Consider the following 23,494-nt stretch of genomic DNA (forward strand, 5'->3'; position numbering starts at 1 on the left):
CAGAGGATGACTCGCTTCCCTGCTGATGTTCATTATCATTCACATATGGCCTTTGAATACTTCGGGAGTTTCGGGGCACATGGCAATAGTGCAGCTATCTGGGGAATATGGCAGGGAGGGAAAAGATCAAACACACACACACACACACGCACTCACACATGTGTGAGCCACTTTTTATACACAGCCCGAGCTATCTGATTTGGTGGTTGATGCACAGAATTTCTCCAGCCACACTGACTAATGAGTGTGCCAAAGATCCCGGTATCCCAACAGGTACGCAGTTCCTCCCAGCCCTGGTTAAACAGTACAAATGAAATATGCGGCTTGGATGAACTCTGCTAATTCATACTCTGAGGAGTTTGGTGTAACCCTTCTGGTTAAGAAACTTGAATCGAGGCAAAAAAATGACTTTTGCAGAGCCAGAAAGCTAGGGAGTTCCTAGAGCGGATCATATTACTCATTCTGGCACATAAAATCTCTGCAAACTTTGTATGAAAATTGTAAGTCCGAGCACGCTTTCTGCTTCGTGAGCTGTGCATAGCTTTAATTCTTTTGTGCATTAAGCATTTCTTAATCATCCTTTTAAAGGGCTGACCAATATATTAAAAGGCCACATGATTAAAAGGTAAAAAGAAACCCAAAGTAGTACTAAATGCAGATGGGGAAACGAGTGAAAAATAATTACAGTGAATGCCTGATGTCCTTGATGTTTTTCCAAGATAAAGTAGCAAAGAACAATCATTTATTCAGTTGAGAGAAAGATTTCCAGCTGGGTGACAGGTCACTAGGCAGAATACAGTGCCTCATAACGGCCGTGCGCTGCTTTGGGGCAAGGTTTATGCTGTGGAAAAGAGAACACTCAGAAACGGTTTGCTGCTCCTTCCACCAGACGATCTGGGAGGCCGACATGGCTTTGAGAGAAAGACTCAGATGACATTGCCAGCACTTAGAAATGCAGATGATCCCTTGTTGGGGGACAAATAAGCCTCTGCCTTAAAAAAATAAAAAAGGAATCCTCTTTCCCAGCCATGAGGCAATCCAGGCAGCCACTCACTGTGGGATCATCTCTGGCCAGTCCTGCCTCCCCTGGAGGGTCACAGCAGGCCCACTCTGTCCCCATGCAGCTTCTCCTGAAGCATCCCACTCCGTATAGCTCACCGGTCCCCCAACAGCGCTATTCCAATAAGGCCAGCTCCTCCATCTTGGGCTCCCTGGGGAACACCTGCATGCACAATCCCGTTGCCCTCGGCACGGAGGAAGGACTCCGGCAGTGCTGGCCCCTCTCTCTCCCGCCCCACACTTCAGGTTCCACCTGTGCTGGACTTGCTTCTGCAAGCTCAAGCTTTCTTTCCTCCTCATCTCACAACCCTGTCTTTCTCTGATGTGCATTTACACCGACCCTCCTCGTGCCTGATGCCTGCTCGCTCTCTGGTCTCAGTTTCGATGTCACTTCCTCCCTGGAAGCCTTGCCTGACCCTCCTGAGCGTGGGACATGGCACAAGGAGTCTCACGCACATTTCGCTGTCCCCTTCTGGTGATGTGTCTGGACTTTAGCTAACCAACAGCGTAGCCACCGGCCGGCCACACGTGGCTCCTCAGCTCTTGAAATATGTTGGTACAAATTGAGATGTGCTGTAAGTGTAAAATGTTTTGAAGATTTTGTAAGGAGTTATTTTTTTATATTGGTTTTACATGATTGTAAATTAAGATATTAAATTTTAGATTTATTCTGAATTTAGCTTTTTTATTCTTTGCTTTTCCTCTGAATTTATTTAATTTTTGTTTCTTGAAATTCCAGTTAACATACAGTATAATATTGGTTAGTATGAATTTCATTTTTTTAATATTGATTTCATGTTAAAATAATGTTTTGGACATATTGGATCAAGTTAAATATAGTATTATAATTAATTTCACCTGTTTCTCATTACTATTTTTTTTTAGATTTTATTTATTTATTTGTCAGAGAGAGAGAAAGAGCACGCACAAGCAGGGGAAGCAGCAGGCAGAGGGAGAAGCAGGCTCCCTGCTGAGCAAGGAGCCCAATATGGGACTCAATCCCAGGACCCTGGGATCATGACCTGAGCTGAAGGCAGATGCTTAACCAACTGAGGCACCCAGGCATCCCTCTTATTACTATTTTTAATGTGGCTACTAGAAAACTGAAAACTCCTGATGTGGCTTGCTTTATACTTCTATCTGAATAACGCTGGTCTAGGCTATAAGATCTAGGAGGGAGGTGCCAGGCCGGTCTTGCTCACTTAGCATCCCCTGTGCCTTGCACAGTTCATGGAACAAATCGATTCACTCATGCATTCCACAGGTATTAGAGGGCATCTAGAGTAGGCAGAATCCCACCCCCCACCAAGATTTCCTGCTCTGACCCCTGAGACCAAGACTGTGAACATCTCACACCATGATTATGCCACCTTGCAGATATAATGAAGGTCACTAATCAGTTGGCTTTAAGTTAATCCAGAGGGACGATGTGAGTGGACCTAATCTAATTGCAGGAGCTTTGAATAGCACAGACTTTTTGTGCCTGAGAAAGGAACACTTGAAACATGACTGGGGTTTGCTGTGCTGAGATGGAGGGGAATCATGGGACAAGGACCTGAAAGTGTCCCACACAATCAAAATGCAGTCCCCATGGACAGCCATCAAGAAAACAGGACCCTCAGTCCTACAACCACAAGGAACTGAATGTGTCAACAACTTGAATGAGCTTGGAGGTGGGTTCTTCCCCAGGGCCTCCAGGTTATCACTGTCCAGCTTGGTCATCACCTTGACTTTGGCTTCATGAGACCCTAAGGGGAGAACCCAGTGGTGCATGGCTTGGCTTCAGATGTATAGAAACTGTGAGATAATAAATGAGCGTTGTTTCAGTCACTAAGCTTGTGTTAATTTGTTATGCATTAATAGAAAACGAATATAGCTCCTCTCTGTCAGGCAACGTGCCTGGTGCAGGGGTATAATGATAACAAAGACAAAATCTACACTCTCATGGGGGCGCCTGGGTGGCTCAGTCCTTAGGCGTCTGCCTTCGGCTCAGGGCGTGATCCCAGTGTTATGGGATAGAGTCCGGCATCAGGCTCCTCTGCTATGAGCCTGCTTCTCCTCTCCCACTCCCCCTGCTTGTGTTCCCTCTCTCCCTGGCTGTCTCTCTCTCTGTCAAATAAATAAATAAATAAGTAAAATCTTAAAAAAAAAAATCTACACTCTCATGAAGCCTGTATTTTTAGGAGTAAGACAGACAATAACTAGATACACAAATAGATACGAGACTGAGGATTTAAAAAAATTTGTAGCTCAAAGGAAATGAACAGGGATCTGTGACAGGCATCCTTAAGATTTATTGACTCTATGCCAATCATGATGTATTTTTTTAATATGGAAAGATGTCCATAATTTTCCAGTGAAAAAAGCAGATTACGATTCTTTATGTGTAGTTCAATCTTATTTTTTGCAGCAACACACTCCTAAACATAACCACTTGCAAATGCACAAACCAGAATATTGTTAATAATGACCTCTGCGTGGTGGTTTAAAACTTTCTTTAGAATCTCTGTTGTTGCCGCACTTCTTAGATTCTTTTAAACCAAAGAATGTGTAACTAGTATCATAGTAGAATAGAAGTCTATTTCCATTGTGAAAAATCTTGACTTGGTTCTCTGGAAGGGAACCAAGCCTGCAGTTGGTGTGCAGGGGTGGGGGTGGGAGTGCCTGTGGGGGTGGGGCAGGCAGGCTGAGCCCCTCAGTAAGATTCCGCCCCAGGACAAGCGCCCCCAGGAGAGCAGGCTATAAACGTGTGGTGTCTCACAAATATTCCTTCAGACTGTTTTTCTTTGGAATAAAGACACCTGCCCGATTATGACTTTCTTCTCCTGCCCTTTCAGTAGTGATTTGCAGAAACTGGCTGGGAGAAAGGGGTCTTTGGTAAACACGGAGGGGTTAAAGGGGAAACTGTTTAATAACAGTAGTAAAACGCAGGCTATTTTTGACATCTGGGTTAATGTCCATTATGCTCCATGTGCTTTCCAAATGTGTGCTGTGCCCCCAGGTACAAAAACAGACACCCATTCACCACGGCTTCGGATGCCCCTGACATTGCTCACGGTGCCCATGGAGCAGCAAGCCCCTGATAGGCTCATTAACAGCTGCGCGAAGAGAAGAGCTGCTCATTGGGGGGGGGGGGGGCAGCAGGCATCCTGCAGAATACCTCCACTAAGTGATTCTGCTCACAGGAAAACCCAATAGAGTTGTTTCTGCTCAAAAAAAAAAAATTCTATAACTACATCTGTGTTATTACTTAACATCTTTTAAAACGGGGCGGAATGGGTTTCCCGTTTTCCTCATGAAGATTTATTTATTATTGTTGTGATCAAAGTGGCAACAAATTATGTTAAATCATTTAATTTTCTTGATAGGAGCAACCACCTTGAAGCCATAATTCAAAAATATGAGTGGAGAGCAACATTTTACCTTGCGAGTGGCCTCCTACAGCTCCACGGGGCAATAAAATGTAACACTTGAGAGCCCGAAGGGCTGGGGGTGGGGGCTGGGGTGGGCCCAGCCAGGGCTCAGCTCAGAATTGCAAACTGCTGTTAGGGGTGGTAGAGCTTACTGGCCTGGGCAACAGAGAGACTCTGGATTTGGATTTCAACTTGGGGTTCTGCATGTGGAGTGCAACTCACCCACAGTGTTTTAAATAAAGGAAATCAAATGCATGGCAGCATATACTGCTAGGTCTCCTTAGGATTTATTTCTGTAGCTATTATCGTAGTCAGAATTACTCATAGCTAATGTTTGGGGTGCACCGTCTGCCGTGGTGCTCTGTGATTTTGCTCCAACGATCGCCAGCAAGCTTGAGAGCGCCATGGTACTAATTGGGGTGACAGCCCCTGACACAGACGAGGAAACCGCGGCTTCCAGGGACTGAACACTTTAGGTCAAATTCCCACCTTCCTGGGGTCTGATTTGAACCCGTATCTTCTCACTTCTAGAGCCCATTCTCTTTACTATGATACCAGAATTTTCTAGACCTTGGTCCTTTGTTTTCCACCTTCCCGATTTTTGTAGTCTTCATAACACCTGTCACATTAAATTGATAATTTTCTTTAAAAATCTTTTCTAAAAACTTAAATTTCCCTTCTAGGAAAGATTTGTTTTTATGTAAGTGCTTGTTCGCATCATTCTAAAAAATAGAGCTTATGCTCGAAAAACAAAAAAGATTTATTTTAATGCCGTAATGGAGCCAGTATTCGTCTAATACACATTACAATAATTGCAAAGCTATTAAAATAAAAGTGTCCAGGAAACACCTAAAACTACCTTCTTGGGGACGTGCAGGGCCCTGCCTGCCCCTTGCCCCGTCTTGGAGACCATCCCCACCGCCCAGCCGCGGCCTTGCATGGGGCACCTGGGGTGGGTCATCGGGCTCACGCTCTCTCATCCTCGGGCCACCAGCCATTCTCAGCGCTGCCTCAGCTGACATTTTAGGCTGGGATACTACGGGCCAGCTTTACTCTTCTCTTTTCAAGGGCAGACAGAGGCAGAAGTGCAAGTCAGACTAACATAATATAATAAAAAAAATTAAAAAAAAAAAAGTGCAAGTCAGAATTCTGCCACTCAACATCAGCATTGGGTACTCTGCGTGATTTTTAAAGAAATGTGCTTTTAGTTGTAAGTTTTCTTAAGATAATACTTCCTCAGCCTGGGGCACTGTCCATAAGCCAAAGGGCTTTGTTACTTTACTCCAGGATTTCTCGATTTGATACCATGGACACCTGGAGCTGAGTCATTCTTTGTGGTGTGGACGCTGACCATTACAGGGTGCTTAGCAGCACCCCCGGCCCCCACCCACTAAACACCAGCGCCTCACCCACTCTCCCAGTGATGACAATCCAAAACGGCTCTCCATGCTGCCAAATACCCTCAGTGGGGGGAGGGGAATCCCTCCCCGTAGACGAGGACGCTGGTCCAATCCATTGCTTTTATATTTCCTGGGTTGACTGTGCTGTTTTAAATATAACTATATTTATAGTAAGGCATGTATCACATGCATCTACCAACCTATACAAGACATGAATAATTTCGCAGAAATAAACATCTATTCTAAGCCGCCATCGTAGTATTTGAGACACGGCAGCACAGATTTAAAAGTCCCGTGGAAATAGGTACAATCTAAGTAATAAAAATAATGAAAATGTCCAACTTATCTGACATAAAGTAGAAATGCCACAATCCTGAGATAGCGAGACACCTAAGTCACTTGCTGAGCTAAGTGAAAAGGTAAAATCTAGTTTAAATTTATAGCATTCCTTCAGTGTCCCTCTAGGAGTTTGGCATCTTGCCAGGGTTCCTTGTTAAAAATTTGTTAAACGTGTTTGGCATTAATGCAAACACAAAGTGGTCATTTGTTACAAATTCTATTGGAATGCATTCATTTAAGGCAATGAAGTAGTTACTAGAAAAGAAAAAAAATGTTCATTAAGTACATTTTAAAAATACAGTGATGTATGCGGTGTGTAGCGGCAGCGGCCCAGCGGCCGTAGAGTCGCTGACAGAATAACCACACATTGTGTTTAGTTTGAAATCGGAATCTTTTAAACATAAGTGATAGAACAAAAACTGGTTTTGTTTGTTGTCAAAACCGATGTGAGTCTTTCTTTCCTGAACTAGTTAAAATAACCAAAAGTTTGGCATAGGATTTCTCACATCTCCAATCAGTGAAACGTATAGGTTAAAATAATGCTTTGGGAATCTCTGGGAGCGCCGAGAGTGACACTGGAGACAGGGACTGTTTCAACAAACAGAACGCCCGGGCCCGGCCCCGGAGACAGGGGAGAATGCCCGAGTCATGATGGAGAACCCCACGCGGCGCGGGGAGGGCCACCACCTCCGTGCTTCCCAGTTGTCTGAGGTTATGAAGGGTACCTGGAGAGTGAAAACCATGGGCTTTCATCGCAGAGATAATGGAACCCTATGAGCAAATATCCTAGGTCTTGTGTCCACCTTTCTGTCCCACCCTGAGCTGCTCACACAAAGGAATTACTGCTGAGTAACGGTCACTCCCTAGCTCGCCAAAGAAAGGGGTCTGAAGCTCAGTTCTGGGAGAGAGGGGTTATTTGTCACCATAGGGCATTTGGCCCTGCAACGCAGCTGATTGCGGTTGTCGGCGCAGAACACGCGGTCTCGGAGTCCCCAGTGCTTGCTAAAGCCGGTCCGAAAGGTGAATAGAAAACTCGCACTTCACAAGAACGTTCAGAAATTATTCACTGCTTTCTTCTTCCCTCTCTCTCTTCCTCTGACATATTTATTGCCACCCAAGTGTCCAGATAATAAAATCCCCGTGGTCTGGAGAGTCACAAGCCCAAATCCCCATGTCCCCCAACCTCTCTTTAGTTTGGTCTCGCTTGTCATCTGAGTTTGGTATTAGCCAGTCTTCCCTTGAAGGGCATGGATCCAGGGTATCTTGGCCCCAAAGTTCTTGAAACCTTCTCCTAGATCAAGAGTAAACCTAGACAAAACCTAGAATCCTACATGTGGCCTAGAGAAGTTTGCCTTTCCCTTCCCAGGTGGCCCAAAGGACCAAGAACCAGTAGGTCTAAGAACAGGGAGACAATACTTAACTTCCGGAAGTCACAAGAGTATCTGATACAAAAGGTAAGGAACACACTCTGTGCTATATTACAGAGCACATCTTGCTTTTACGCCTTTTAGATCTGTTTGGTGTAAACAGTATTTTTCGGAGTGGAGTTTGGTTTAGGAAGAATAGAGCATTCGGTGGGCCCTCTTACCGAGAAAGAACACACAAATAGTCCACATCAGCAGGGCCTCTCCCAGGGTCTTGGGAAAAGTCTATCTACTTGAGGGGGCCCAAAGCCTAAGCCCCATTAGCTTCATGATAAATGCCTCTGCCTGCAGTTAAACTGTATTTTTGAGAAGGCATTTTCAAATTCAATTGAGAAGGAAGTAAGATGTGTTCTGAAATCCCTTACGGACAAGAATTCAGTTTTAGGCTGAGCTTGCCATACACAGCGGACCCACAGGGAAACACCTTTTCAGCCCGGGTGCTAGGAAAGCGGTCACGGGCAGGAATGAGGTGCTCCTCCTAGAAAGAGGGGCCGGCAAGGCGTTTTGCAGAACCTGAAATATGAAGGAACAATTTGATATCTCAAGTTTGCCGACGAGAAGTGGCTCAGATGACAAGTGTTTACAACAGGATCTTCATAGAGCCAGTAATGGCAATTAGTCCCCAGAATTTGAAGGCTCCCTTCCCGCCGCCTCGCTGAGGTGGAATGCCATTTACTCTTGGGCTGGCGACTAATTAGGGGTCTCTTTTGAAGATCAAGGTTTTGTGATCCCTGCTTCTTAATAACATGGTTTGCCTGTCGGCCACCTGGGTCCAGGCGAGACCTCCCTTTCTCCCTCCCCAAACAGCAGGCACTGCCTTAGGCCAGGAGCAAGTGTGGGCAGGAAAACACAGATCCAGCCGGTTGAGCAATTTAACCTCTTCACCACCGAGGGCCTGCAGCCCAGGACTTGATTCGGCTGTCCAGAAACAGAGAGAGTGGACTTCGTTTCTCAGGTGGGGCGGAAAGCCTGAGTGTAATGCAAAGAACCCCCCTGGATGGTGCAAACACTGTGCATCTGCCTTCTTGTGCAGGAAGGGAGGCAGGAAGACTCCACTTTTCCCAGTGAGTGCAAATCAAGAGGCCCTTTGCACTTGCTTCAGGCTGGGCCATTTCCAAAAGGGACTGGTGTAAAGAAGGCTGGAGGTCGAGGACAGTCAAGTGCACCTTCTGGAGCTGTACTAACTGGTCATCGGGCCCAAAAGGCTAAGGTGTCAGCATCCGCAGAGCTCTTGCCAGGGTCCGCACGCCCCTGCTATACACGCTGGTGGGCTGGCGGCTACACTCTAGTCGGAGAGGCCAACACAGCAGGAAAAGTAAGCTGCAAAGAATTAAACTTGTAACAACTTGGGCAAAGCACACACAGGGAGCAAGTCTGGTCCTTCGGCTGTTGACACACTCTGGCCTGGGTTGGTTGTGGTCACTAAACCCATTAGCGTTCCGATGTGGCAACAGCTAATGCAGCAAGTTCAATGTGTTTTTGTTTAATCTCTAAATGCTGGGTGCATGCTGGCAATGATGGCCGCTGAAGGCAGTCAGCCCCACTGCCATAAACACAGTCGTCATTGTCGCTGATCTGAAATTCATATTTTAAACTATTTATTTTTGGCAGATGGGGCTGGAGTTTTGCATTCGATTAACTGTGCTTTAATTTCAACTTGCTTCAAACTTTTCTGTGTTTTCGAAGCAACCACAAATCAGTTTCCTACAACAAAAGGTGCTAGCCTTCTTGGGGGTGGGGAAGACCCTTTGGTAGGTGGAGAGGAAAAAAGGAAACTATAAACACAAGCCAGCAACAGCTGAGGGAAGGCAGGGCTTTTGGAGATATTCAGGGTCTCTGAGCCCTCTGAGACCTAATCCACACCTACCTGCAAATAAGGGAATAGGAAAAAAGCAACCTCATTTTGGTCGGCAGAGTTGAAAGGGATATGGTCAGCAGAGTTGTGTCTTAAATGAGACACAAAGGCAGATTTGGTTTGGATTTGATATGGTCTTCAAGTTACACTTATGAAAAGTATGAGAATCCTTCTTTCCTTCCTTCCTTCCTTCCTTCCTTCCTTCCTTCCTTCCTTCCTTCCTTCCTTCTTCCCTCCCTCCCTCCTTCCCTCCCTCCCTTTTCCTTCCTTCTCTCCCTCCCACAATTTTTAAAACATCTATCAGGAGCCATGCTAAGTCCTGGGGACGTGTGGCCAAAGGAGACAGATGCTGCCTTCGTCAAAGCACATCTAGTGAGCATGTCAGACATTAGATTCAAAAAAATAAAATGAACATATGATTAACTAAGTAAAAATTTGGTAAGTACCAAAATTCACTGAGCACAGACACTTTTGTTCTATGGCATCCAGTCCTTAGGCTGCTGGAGAGGTTGCTATCATCAGCCCATTACGCTCCGGAAACAGGAGCAGAGAGGTAAAATCACACACTCAGTCACAGATAGTCGGTGGTGGGGCTGGGGTGCAATTGTGCACATTGAGATATCCAATCCCAATTTGCAGGAGCACAACGGGGCCTGACCTGATCTGACAGGAGGGCTGGAGAGACTTTCCAAGGAAGTAACATCGCTGGTGGTTCCATACACCTACTAGAAGGGAATGACTACTTCCTCCTCTGTCCTTTCAAATGGATTTTTAGTTGATGCTTTTTGTCTCTCAACTAGAGCTCACCTACGGGCTCTTTCAAAAGCCTCCCCTTCAGAGTTAGCGAGGTACATGCATCCTCCTTCCCCTCCGAGAGTTTGCATCGTGGCCTTCCAGCATATGGCACTGGGATGATTAATTACTTTTAAATACGAAAAAAATTAACGTGTCCGAAGTATTCTTCTCCACTGTCAAATGTTTTGCTTTAACATAGATCCAGAATGGCTCCCTTTCCCAGTGGTTCCAAAGCAATACATTTTCGGTTGGAAATTCAACTGCAGAAATCCCATCCAGAAGCCCCAAGCCATATATCTTAACATCTTAATTTCATTTAGGAGGAATGCAGTGATTGATCATTTATCATTCTGAGATTGAACTATCTGGAGGATTCCAATCTATTGCTCCTATGCAACTGATGGGATATTCACATGTCCTCTGGCTGCATGAGGGCTTTGGGGTCCAAGTTGTCTTTGAAGGAGTGGAATGCTAAAAAGATTATTGAGGGAGGGTCTGCCTTTACCGGCAAAGTATAACTCCAAGGCTTTACTTGCTCCAAATTAGAGCCTCCCCCAGTGATGGCCAGGATGTCTGCTGCTGAGCTACTCCCACTCCTCCACCCCCCACACGGGGAATCTTGCCTTCCCGACCTTATCCTTTGATAGGTAACTTTGAAAGGCTTGGGGAAAACCTTTACATGAAATCCATTGGCATGGGTGGGACTTGACTTTTATTCCATGAGATTTCTATTTAACCTAAAGCTGCTTTGTCACAAAGGATAAACAAAATGCAGCATAAACAAAATGGCACCTTCCTGGGACATCTGGGCCAGGCCATTGGCATCACAACTGCCATTCTGGCTTCTACTCAGGGTATCATTACAATCTCTTCATGTTGGGTAGGGTTGCTTGGTTGGCAGGGAAATGGCCAGAATGTTATAGAACAAGATTTCTGGAGTGTCTATAGTACCACTAATCTTGTGCTAGATGGGGGGGGGGGCAGCAGGCAATGAAAACCTGGTCCTTAAGTCCGAGTATGCGTTCTATAATGGCGGCTCCCAACTGAGGATCCACCATGAGTTTCATGGTAGGCTGTAAGGAACACACACAGAACAAGATGCCTCCAAAATCGCAATCCTTCTCTGCAAACACACACGCACGCACGCACACAGAGTTTGCTCAGGAAGCCCGTTGCTCAATGGACAGTTGCTCAAAGGGACATGATGACGCCCACTCCCAGGAGGAGCTACTAGAGGAAAGCAGAGGCGATTTCTGCATTTCTGAGGAAATCCAAGGCCAGTCACATTTGCACAGCACTTGAAAGGAGACAGCCTCTCTGGTTTGAATTTACAATTCAAAGAGGCTTTCTGCCCTTCCAGGTGAGCAGGTAATAGAGGCCCAGCCCTGGGTCTACCGCCTCCAGCTCCTGCTCAGGGATTCAGTGAACTTGGTCACTGCCACCAGGCCTGATGGGCTCCGAGGGCAATTGAGAACTCGTGAACAATGGGCTCCTCCGGCAGACCCATTCTCCCATCTGCCATGAGGCTCCTGGCTATCACAATTGTTTCCAGCTTCAATGTGCCCTGAGAGGCAATTCCTGTGCTGCCTTTGTCGCTGGTCACTTTGAAGATTAAAGAGGGAAAAAAGCACTTTCATAATATAGGAACTGGCTGGAAGTTTCCCTATTAAATCCCAAGGTCCTGGCAGGCAGAGCCTGGGTTTAACTCTTCCAAGACAGGCCTGGCAGCCAGGAGTGAGGGCTAGGATGCCTGGAGGGAGAAGTAGGCCAGAGATCAAGGAGCTGGGGCATGAAAAAGTGGACACCTGCTGCACGACACCAGTAGGTTCTGGGGACATCTTTGGAGCCACTTCCAAAGACCCATACCGCACGCCTCCACACTACGCTAGCAGTCCCCTTGTGATCCAGGGGCTCATACACCAGAGGCCTGGGCTTTGCTACAGAGAACTGCCCGAGGAGCCAGTCCTGTGGGGTGCTGCAAACCCCTGCAAAATCACACAAACCTCCCACCTGGTAACGCTGATCTGTGGAGACAGATTCAGGGGCAGAAGGAGGCGCAGAGCTGGGTGCCCCTTCAGGGCTTTTGTGCATACAGCCCCCTCCTCCTGGAGCACTGTCCCACCACCCTTCACCTAACAGCCTTCTGCTTGTCCTCAGATGTTGGCTTAAATGCCACTTCTTCCGGGGGGCCGTCCCTGACCACCGTTCCTGGTCACATCCTCTGGCCCAGCACACCCTCCGCACTCCCTCCCTCCTCTCCCCGGACCGGCTTCTGTTTCAGGACAACCTAGCATCACGCACTTGTGCTAGCATTTGACTCGGTCACGAGGACAGGCTGCGGACGTCTTGCTCACTGCCGTATTTCTTACATGCCTGCCACATGGTGGGTGCTCAACAAACATGGAAGAGGATTAAGGGGACAGGGGAAGCCATGGATGATAACAAATTCGTACGGAATGCTCACGATGTGCCAGGAATATTCCTAAACGCTTTACCAGGGATCTTCAAATTCGGCACTACTCACGTTTGCGATTGGATCATTCTTTGTTCTGGGGGTTGTCCTAGGCTTTGTACGAGTTTCTCAGCGTCCCCGGCCTCCACCCACTGGATGCCAGCGGCGCACACACCCCTCCCCAAGTCATGCGGATCAAAACTGTTTCCAGACATTGCCAAACGCCTCTAGGGCGGGCAAACCCATGCCCCACCCCCTGCCGAGAATAACTGATGTACACATGTTAACCTACTCAGTGTGCACAATCACCCCAACCTCGTGTCAGAGTTAAGAAAACTGAGGCCCCGAGTGGTCAAGTGACTTGCTCCGAAAGTCACATCACGAGTAAGAAGCTATGCCAGGCCCCGGGCAGTTCAGTTTCTCCACCTGAAGAGGTGCTGGAATGATAAAGGCCTGGCTCCAGGCCACACGGGTAAAGAGGTGGCCATGTGGGACCTGGCCTTTCTCCTCTTTGCTCCCTGAGCTTCCTGGCCATGGCTCTAGGCTGCAATTTCAGATTGTCCCAACCCAGGGCCCTTCACTGGGGCTGGGCTGGGTTTCTGAAAAGACTCCTCAGAGATCGGAAGTGGCTACATGTCTTCTGCTCCCTGACTGCCTGTCTTTCCTGGGTCAGTGGCAGTGATGACCAGACCCTCTGGGAGCAAGGCTGTCAGAAACTAGCAAGATGAGGTCAAGAGTACCTCGCTCTTAGGCACGCAGAAGGCTCGATGGAATGGCACCGGGAAACCAGGCCTCAGATCCAGGCCTGCTTGCATCTCACCATGGTGGGTCCATAAGCCCCAGACCGCAGTCCAGCCAAACTTGGTAGCAATCCAAATGTGGGTACCACCTACCTTTCTGCATCTGCTCAAGTGACTCCATGTGGGGCCCCTTGCTCTCTCATCCAAGGATGGATAAGAGGGATGCCACTGTCCACCTCAGAAGTTTACCATTAGACGGGGCCTAAAAGAAGCTCTGCACACATGACCTACCTATCACTTCTTCATCTTTCTAGTTTGGCTGCCCTCAGGTAAATTGCTTAAGTTCTCTGAGCCTCAGTGGTTTTTGTTTTTGTTTTTTTCTTTTTCATTTACAAAGTGAAGATAATAATTCTAACCTTTCCAGGTGGTTGAGAGGATAAAATAAAATGAGTTTGCTTATAAAGCCCCTAGACCCGTGCCTGACATGTAGTAGGTGTTCCATTACCAGTACTTCTTGTTACCTCCTCCTCTACACTCACCCACACCAAGTAGAGAGTTGGGCATCAGGACCAGCTTGATCCAGAGTCTGAAAGTTCCAGCATGGGGTGTTCATGCCTAGGTTATTCATGGGCTGGACCAGGGCCTGATCACCTTCATCAAAGGAAGTATGCAGAACAAAGAGGGAGCACATCACAGGGGCCCGGAAGGAACCCAGAGCTTCCTCCAAACTACAAATTCCATGCGTCCAACCTGTGGCACCCTGGCAGCCAGCCTTGTTGGCAGCCTCACCCTTTCTCTTTGGGCCCTTCCTGTTGGCACAGCCGACCTGCTTTCCAAAGCTTCGGTAGGGCTTTTTTTCGTGACTCCAGCTGGTAGATAAACTTTCAAGGATATTTCTGTGGCAGGTACAAACCTGGACAGGAAGCCTCAGGAAGAAATCCTAAATTAATTATATGTCAACATTTAAGCCACAAGAAGGAGCAGTTGTCATAAATTTTTGGGAGGTTAGAATCCAATTTTAGTTGTAAGTGCGAGCAAGCTCACTGACTCACTTGTGAACTGGTGCCAATAAAATGATATATTTTACATTCTTTCACAGCTTGTTTTGGCTAAACACAATGAAGAGAAGGGGGGAGGAATACAGTTTTTATTCTTCACTGGGCTGATATGGTCAATCATGCAAAAGAACTACCCCATCTATGTGCCAAAGCAGAAGAAATGAGCTCAGTGTACCCACTTTTTCTGTTGCCTTCGACCCTCACTGAGAAAGGAAATGGGCCTGAAAAATCAAAAGAAGGCCTTAAGTACTACAGTCACCTTTAGCATGACCCAAGGCTGGACATTCCTGACAACAAATCGAGATCCCCCTAGGAGTCTTGCTCAATTTCTTCAGCCCTGACCAAACCCTGGCATAACAATGCCTTCTGAAACATAATTTCTCTGCTCATTGGTCACTAGTTAAATTTGGTGTCAGGCAATTATTGGAAGAAAGGCAGAAAAGTCTTTGATCTTCATAAAATTAAGAAGGTGGGAATTTCCGGGTTGGTGACCGTGTGGAGATTTGGGGAGAGTGGCATGCCCGGAGAGGCCATGGGAGCTCTGAGCCTCTTCCTTATGCCTTGCCCTATGCATCTCTTCTGTCTGGCTGTTCTTGAGTTATTTCCTTTTATAATGTCCCTGTCATCTAGTTCAAAATGAAGAGCAAGAAGAAAAAGAAGGAGAAGGAGAAGGAGGAGGAGGAGGGAGGGGGAGGCGGCAGAGGCTAGGCTAGGCTACTGCTATGGGTTTTACTTTCTGCTGACTTTTTCATTCATTCATTCAATTGATTACTCTAGTCGTATTTATTTTTGCTGAGCTAGGACTGGGGATATAGTGGGGAGTCAGACATAGACCCTTATCTTAAAATCGGACAGCCAAGTCCAAGCCATAGGTGAGTAAGGACACAATCGCAATGCAATGTGATGTGTGAGCTAATGTGGGTAGGTGGGAAGTGTGCCAAGGGAGCCCGGGAGGCACCAGGATACAGTGTCAAGGAGGGTCTGCATTGACCCCTAGAGATGACTTCCAGGTCGAGACGTGAAGAGTAGTAAGTAGGAGTTAGCCAGAGAAAGAGGACAGAGAGGAGCTCTCTGATTACAGGGGAAGCATATGTAAAGGCCTAATATAAAGCCAGACCAAGGCCCACTCAGAATTGCAAGCACCAAGGACAGCTGAACACAGAAGGTGAGGGGAGAAGGGGTGCTGACAGGGCAGTGAGGAAAGCAATGCCGGCCACACAAGACTTTGGCTACATTGAGGAGACTGGATGCTTCCCTGAGGGCGGTGGGATATCATGCAAGGGGTGTGATCTGGCCGGATGCGTGATTTAGGAGGATCCCTTCAGGGCAATGTGGAGGCTGGGTGGAGGCAGCTGGTGAGGCTGTGGAGAGGCCTTAAGGGAAAGACAACCTCATGGGTGGTAGTGTGGGTTGAATTGTGTCTCCCAAAAGGAGATGTTCAAGTCCTAACCCCTAGTACCTGTGAATGTGACCTTATTTGGCAACGGGGTCTTCGTAGAAGTAATCAAATTAAGAGGAGGTTATACTGAATTAGGGTGGGCCTTAGTCCAAGGACTGGTGCCTCTAGAAAAAGAGGGAAACATGGACACAGAGACACAGAAAACCCACACAGGGAGAACACCCTGTGAGGATGGAAGCGAAGACTGACGGGATGCATCTTCAAATGAAGGAACGCCAAGGATTACCAGCAACCAGCAGAAGCTAGAAAGAGACAGGAAGGATCCTTGTCTAGAGCTTGGCCTTGCCGACACCTTGATTTTGGACTTCAGGACTCCTAAACCACGAGAGAATACGTTTCGGTTGTTTTAAGCCACCCAGTCTGTGGCACTTTGCTACAGCAGCCCTAACAAATGAATACAAGAATCATGGTGGCGTCTCGCTGTGCTGCTCCCAACAGTTCCGAAACCCCACACGGCCTGTGTGCTGAGACACCAGTGTCCATTTGGGCGAGAGTCATCAGAGATCCAAGAAGCATCTATCCTTAACTCTGGCTCCCTTTGATCTGGTCGAGCAAGCTTCGTGGCCTGCAACGGGCCTCTCCCAAGGGTGGCCATCCGTGAGAGAGTTAGCACCAAAAGTCAATATTTGTCCCTAGGCAACAGTTGTGTTTGCGCTATGAAAGCCCCACCAGGTTTTCTCAGAGATTTCAGTCCGTGTGGTCTTCAGGCCATGAGGTAACCTTGTCCTGAGAAAACCCCTGAAGATGAGCCAGGAGGGATGCAAGTCCCAAACAGTGGGCTTTGGCAGGAATGGCTCAGGAAGCACGAGGGGACTGGTCCCAGGACCAGGGGCTTCAGGGGACCTCAGCAGACAATCGCTGTGCTTGTGCTACTGGCAGACTGGACTTCCTCCCGTGGCTCAGCTGAGCCTCCCCGGGCCCTCCCTCAGTGCTGATCAGCTGTTCCCAGCTGGAAGTGCTAATGTCATCCGCTTCCCAGGGACACCAGCTGACACAGCTGATGGGACTGTGGGCCGGGCCGCTGGAGTACATGTGTCCCCACCTCCTGCACAAGGAGGAGATGCCTTGCTACCCTGCTTCTGCTTAGGTAGGGTTGGGGGTTAGGAAGCAGCAACAGGGTCCCTCAGGGCCTAGTACAGTGCCTGGCACTAGAGGGTTCTTCATAAATGCACACGTAAATAAATGAGGACCACGGGCTTTTGATTCAACAGAATTTGAGTTCAATCCTGGCCTGGCCCAGGGTTGGTTGTGCAACCTTGAACAAGGAATTGTACTTTTCTGGGCCTCGATGGCCTCATCTGTGAGATGGAGACACTAAAAATACAGAGGTGTTGAGAGGATTAAGTGAGATCATATATGTGAATGCTTAGTAGAGTGCCTGACAGTAATAAGGGCTCCTAAATATTAGCCGTCACAATCCTGATTTTTCTTCATGCTGCCATGTGCCAGTGTAACAAGAGTGTTGATATTTGCCAGTTCTAGACTTAGGGGAAAAGGTAGGGGGAGAGAAGAGAGGGTGGAAAAATCTTCATGAGAATTCCGTTTGCAAATTCCTTCTATTGCTTTGATCACTATTGGCTGTCATGACAGCTCTATGACATAGGTCAAGGGTTGTCATCTCCACTTCTGATAAGAGAATCTGAAGTTCATGGCAGTTTAGTAACTCAGGCAAATGCTTTCTAGTGATAAGTGGCAGAACAAGACCCGGACCCAGAAGTTTTCCCACCACATCCTGACAGGGCGCAGAGGCACTCGACGACCCCTCCCTGACTGACTGACTGACAGACTGAACCATCCAATTGGAAAATGATCCACAGGTGGGGAAATAAGGGCAGAAAAAGACAAGATGGAAGCATCCGGAGACCGGCCTGGGCAGCACGTCCTGTGTGGGCTTGGGCAGTCACCTCTCTTTCTCCGACCTCTGTCCCAAAATCTCTGCCAATTCTCAAACCCTAGGAGGGGTAATGAGGAGGAAGGCGAAGCTACTGACTAGCAGTCATTTAATTTTCCAAGCCTCAGTTTCCCCATCTGTCCAATGGAGACGACAGCACCCCCAGAGTCTTGTTCTGAAACTCTGGTGATACGTACATGAAAGGGCTCCGTAAGCAGCACCAGTATTTAAAAGGATGAAGCAAAATATGATGGCAGATTGGAAAAGAGAACTGGAAGGAAGTGGCCCAAGATAAAAATGCATTAATATTAACCAACAGGTTCCTTCAAAACAACAAAGCAATAAAACAATAATTTTAGAGAAACAAAACCCAGCCTAGGAAAAGTCTGCCAGAGGGAGCGGAAATGAAGGCACAACCAAGTGGCCCTTGGCTTACCTATCTGGAAAACACAAGATGAAAAAGATTCTTTGTAAACCAATATTTGTAAAAGCCCCACTGGGCTTTCTGCCTGCACAGACTGCCTATTATCTTGGCAAAGGATGAAAACAAGGGAATTCTTATTTAAAATGAGCATGAAACAAATTCAGGTTCACGTTATCGGCATCACCTTGAGCTACCATTTACTGAATACCTACTATGTGCTGGGCACTGTGCCAGGAACTGTGCATAGATACTCTCTCCAGAAGAAAATTTTTTAGCACTCTTACAAAGCAGGCATAATATTCAATCATTCACATATTCATCTATTTTCACAAGTTTATTTGTTGAACAGATATTTCTGGAGGTTCCTTTATGTGCCAGATACAATACTGTCTGTTTCAAATAGAATGAGAAACAGGGTCTAGTCCCTTTCAGTAAGTCAAGGTTTCTCAATGCCGGCACTGCTGCCTTTTGGGGCCACTGTTTTTCATTTGATCAATCTTCGTTGTGGGGGGCTGTCCTGTGAACTGTATGGGGTTTAGCAGCATCGCTGGCCTCTCCTCACAGAGATGCCAGTCTGACAAAAACATCTCCAGAACTTGCCAAAGGTACCCTAGAGGGTGGAGAGTAGGATGCTTCCAGTTTCGAACCACTGCCTTAATAAAATGATGGAGTGAATCCCAGAGAGGCTGAGTCCAAGGTTGCAGCGCTAGTAAGGGAGCTGTATTAAGCAGAAGCCAGAGCTGATCTTTGCCTACATGACTTTGTTTCTGCACGCTGAGATCCCGGAGGTGGGGCTTCCCAGGCCAGAGCCACTGTGATCTTGTCTTGTTTACCAACAATGCATGTCTACCCCTCAACTCTCCCTTCGGATTCTTTGGCTTTTCTCTCCATACCTGCCACATCATATCAGTCACAGACACTTAATTCCTGAACGTTGGAGGAGACTCTAGGTAACCCACATGCTGAACCCAAGACATCCCCGAGCCTTGCTGCGAACGTAAGCCAGTTCTCCAATGAGCCCCTGGATGGCCCTTTGGAGCAAAGTTCATGTTTTGGTTCCTTAAACAGCAACTCCGTGGGGGGTGTGCAGAAAGTCTCAGAAGACAGGGAATTGGGATTCTTATATTCCCAAAATATCTTGAGATTTTAAAACTTCAAAGTTGTATTTCAGTTTCAAGATTAGCCCAGTTTCAAGGGTTACTCTGCAAATATATGCAAGATAAAGAATTCCCTGGGAGAATGTCTGCCAGGATCCTAAGCCTACATTCATATCTAATTTATAATCGCGCTGAAAAAAACGGGTTCCTTTTTCAAGGAGCTCACATTACCCCTAGTTTGGCATTGCGCACAGGAGTGACAGGTGCAATTTATGTGAACAATCACTGCAATCACCCGCCCTTAAGAAGGAACCAGGGACGTACCCTTCAGAGACAGAAACTGCTGAGTCACAGAGTCAACCATCACTCCCCAAAATGGTGCCAAAGCGACTGGTTACTACTGACCAAATTCAGAGGACACTGCAGAAGTAACATAGTCATCCAGCGTGATCTAAGTTCCCCGGCCTGGGCAACCACGGTTCCGGTTCCAACTCTGCCAGTAACATGCCATGTCCCGTGGATCCGGAACTTTCCCCTCACTGAGCCTCAGGTTCACCATCTGTAGAATTACATCATTGGACTAGATGAGACAAAGGATTCCTCTGGCTTTATCAGTCAATGATTTTCTTCTCCACGGTAGTTGTGGTCTGTATATAGGCTGGGAGGTCCTCTGGGAAGGCGCCAAGAGATGATGCCTTTGATAATAATAGCTCCCAGCAAAGTACTGCTTGAATGAATGACTCAGTGAATGAGTGTGGGTGTGGTTTTCCTGCAACTGGAGTGGGGAGCCGCCTCCACCATCATGTGTGATCCCAAACCAAGGAAACTCACTCCGGGACAGAAGCGATTTCCAGGTTTAGGAAAACCATGGTGTGGACCGGGGGTTGGCAAGATAGTAAAGGGACAGAGTCAATGCTGGAGGCCTTGCGGGCCTTATGGTGTCTGTCACAACGACTCCCTTCTGCAATTGTGGCATAAGAGCGGCCATCGACAATAAGTAAATGAAAGGGTGTGGCCGTGATCCAATAAAGCAAATATAGGTGGTGGGCTGGATTTGGCCAGGGGCTGTCATCGGCCCCGGTGTGGCCAACCAACTCACACGTGTCCGCCCCATCTCCAGCAGCCCCTGGTACTCTGGGCCTGGAGAGCCACACGGCCTCTTCCTGAAATAGCTGCCATCATAGCAGCCCCATCCCTCCCTCGGCTCATCTTCTTGTCGTCAGAGCCGACAAAAATCTCCTTGCGAGAGCCAAGTTTTCAGCTGAGGAGCATAGAGCTCCAAGATTATTGGCATCAAAGCCACACTGTCTCCCTGCATTAGGCTGGGGCCTCAAGAGCAGGGAAATGAGATGGAAGGGATGGATGGAAATGGAGCACCCATGCATGGGAACTTGGCTTGTCTTCCCTGGAAAATCAAATCCAAGTGTTAAAAGAGTTACGATGCCCAATTATCGCAGGCAGCAGTTGAAGGAGCGGGCTCTGCTCCCACCAGAACACCTTTCCGGCTCACACATGAGCACAATTTGGATTCTAACAGGACTACGAAGGAATTGTTTGATCGTGAGGTCATCACATGGGGCTCCAGAGCCCAACTGACCTTTTGAAGTCTGCTCAGGGAACCTCATTATGTTGCATTTTTGAGTGATCCCTTCTCTGATTTTTCCAAGTCCCTTGCCCCTGCATTCCTTTGATTAGATTTTTGCCTCGATAGAGAGGCACAGGATGGGGGAGGGGGAGCCATGGAGGGAACCAGGAGGAAAGACCTGATTATTAAGTGAATAATCTACCCTGGGGGCCTTGGACTGCTACTCCTTGGGCTGGGCTTGCTGGCTGGGATGTCTTTAAGGAGCAGTAATTCTCCAGAAGGCAAGACTCCCATCGCTTACCAACACAATTTGGAATGAATTGATGCAAGCCTCGAGTGGCAAACAGGAACCTTTGCCAAAGCAAGCACAAAGTTTCCCGGCTTGTAAAGCAGTCACTGGGAGTAGCTTCTAGAGAAAGGAAGCTGATCCCTCCCCGTGACAAGCCACCCCTCCCTTGCCCCTTGAACATTAATGTGTTTGCTCAGCCCACTGTCTGCCCCCGATGTGCATTTGTGTCCTTGCTGCCATTTTTCATAGTAATGACTCTCGACTTCCTGCTAGCAGAATGTCAGAGCACAGAGAGGTCCCCAAAGACTCTCGGTTCCCTTTAAAAAGATGATAAAGGGTGGCTTGGTGTATAACCACATGCACAAATCACCGGTACTCATGATCTAGTCAGGGAAGGAGGTAATTCTCCCCGACTTCAACCTGCTGACGGGAACTCTCAGCCAGGCCCCGGCTTCCAGCGCAGCGATAGAAACGACTTCCTTGGCCTGGCTGCATTTCTTAGAAAGCTGGGCTTTCCTGGGACCACCCCTGGCATTGATGGGACACAAAAAAATCCCCCCTCTTCTCTCTCTCTCCAGCTTCAGCATATTTGAAGAATTTTAAGTCGCCAAGCAAACCTGGGGAGCTTCCCTCACTTGTTTGAATGAGAGGCTTGGAAATTTCACAGTCATTCATCATGGTTGTAAAAAGGTCGGCAAATACAGCCCAGGGAACTGTCCTCCAGGCTTTAGCCTTTCTGTGTGGACGCTGCATATCCCAGGCCGCTTCCTCGTAACAAGACTCCAGGGCCATACAAGACCTTTGCTTGAGCCACATCATCCCCTCCACAGGAGTTTCAGACTTTTTTTTTTTTTTGTGGTTTAAAGGTACTGAGGGCCATTTCAAAGTAACCGTGACTTGGAGAAGCCCCCACGTGAATGGAAAGACCACAGGGCTAACCCGTGGTCCTGCCTGGACCTGTGTCCTCGTCCCAGCTTCCACACTGACACAGAAGGTGACCTGGACTAAGTCACTCAACTTTTCAATGCTTTGATCAGGGCCCCTGAGCCGTATAGGTCTCTCCCTCTGACCTATGGACCAACATGGGATGATTGCTTTCCCTTCCCAACACAAACATCACCAGCAATAGGGGCTCCTAGGCGTGTGCCAGGCATGGGCAGTATTGGGGTACAAAACTCAGTCAGGCTCATTCCTGCCCTCAAAGAGTCAAGCAAACAAACTTCTCTAATAGGTCAAGTGTGTCATCGTGAGGACAATGCCTACTGAGCACGAACCAGGTGTCAAGTGTAGTTTCTAAGGCCCATTCTATATCTTAACTCATCGATTCTCCCCAAGTGCCTCTATTTTAACAATTTTATTTTATTTAAATTCCATTAACATACAGTGTACTATGAATTTCAGAGGCAGAGTTCAGGGATTCACCCATTGCATTAACACCCCGTGCTCCCCAAGTGTCTTTTAAGTGCATACTCTCCTCATCCTAGTTTGAGAGACGAGAACACTAAGGACCTAACAGGTCAAGACAATCGCTCGGAGCCACACAGGTACTAAGTGAAGGAGACAGCACAAACCCAGCCTGACCGGAGGGCCCTCTCGAGCTGCACGCCCGTCGCGCGGACGGAGAAGTGGTGTGGGGTTCCTTCCTCACCTGTGCTGTGCTCCCAGTGAGCAAGTTACCTTTTCGTTTATTCCAAAACATTTTAATGAACCTCTGGGAGGAGCCTGACCCAGTGGTAGGTGCTGGGATTGTGGCAGCAGCTGAGAAAGGCAGGATTCCTGCTGTCACAGGGCTCACCGTGGAGTAGGAGAGACCTCCTCCCCCACCACCTATGAGCCTTCTTCACTGGTGAAGACCCCTTGTCCCCAGAACCCTGGGGCCCGGGTCGTAAACCGTCTTCCCAGCTGACAGAACTCTCTAAACCGCAAAGACAGAGTCAATGCTGGGAGGAGCTCAGGGAAGACTCCCCCCGCACCCCGCCCTTTTGCCTAAGTACATTTTTCACCTAACATGGGATTTTCTCAGTCAGCAGAAGATGTATCTCTCAGGGGACGCAGTGAGGTCCTGCAGGGGTGTCACAGACAGGAGCGCCCAAGGTGACACAGAAGCTTTCCGGGCCTGGAGGCTGAGCATGTGGAATCTCGGTGCTTCAGTGATTCTGGAAGCTGGGCCGTGGGAGTGGGGTGGAGGGAGAAGCGCGGGACTGAAGATTATAA

At 47.8% G+C, this 23,494-nt stretch overlaps 1 protein-coding gene across 1 annotated transcript in view; it reads right to left on the reverse strand.

Annotated features, from left to right (window-relative positions):
- The window catches only part of ERC2 (ELKS/RAB6-interacting/CAST family member 2), a 919,611-nt gene that overhangs the window by 4,172 nt on the left and 891,945 nt on the right, over positions 1-23,494 (reverse strand). The window lies entirely within an intron of this gene.

Source organism: Ailuropoda melanoleuca, chromosome 4 (assembly GCF_002007445.2).
Source record: "Ailuropoda melanoleuca isolate Jingjing chromosome 4, ASM200744v2, whole genome shotgun sequence".
Taxonomy (NCBI): Eukaryota; Metazoa; Chordata; class Mammalia; order Carnivora; family Ursidae; genus Ailuropoda; species Ailuropoda melanoleuca.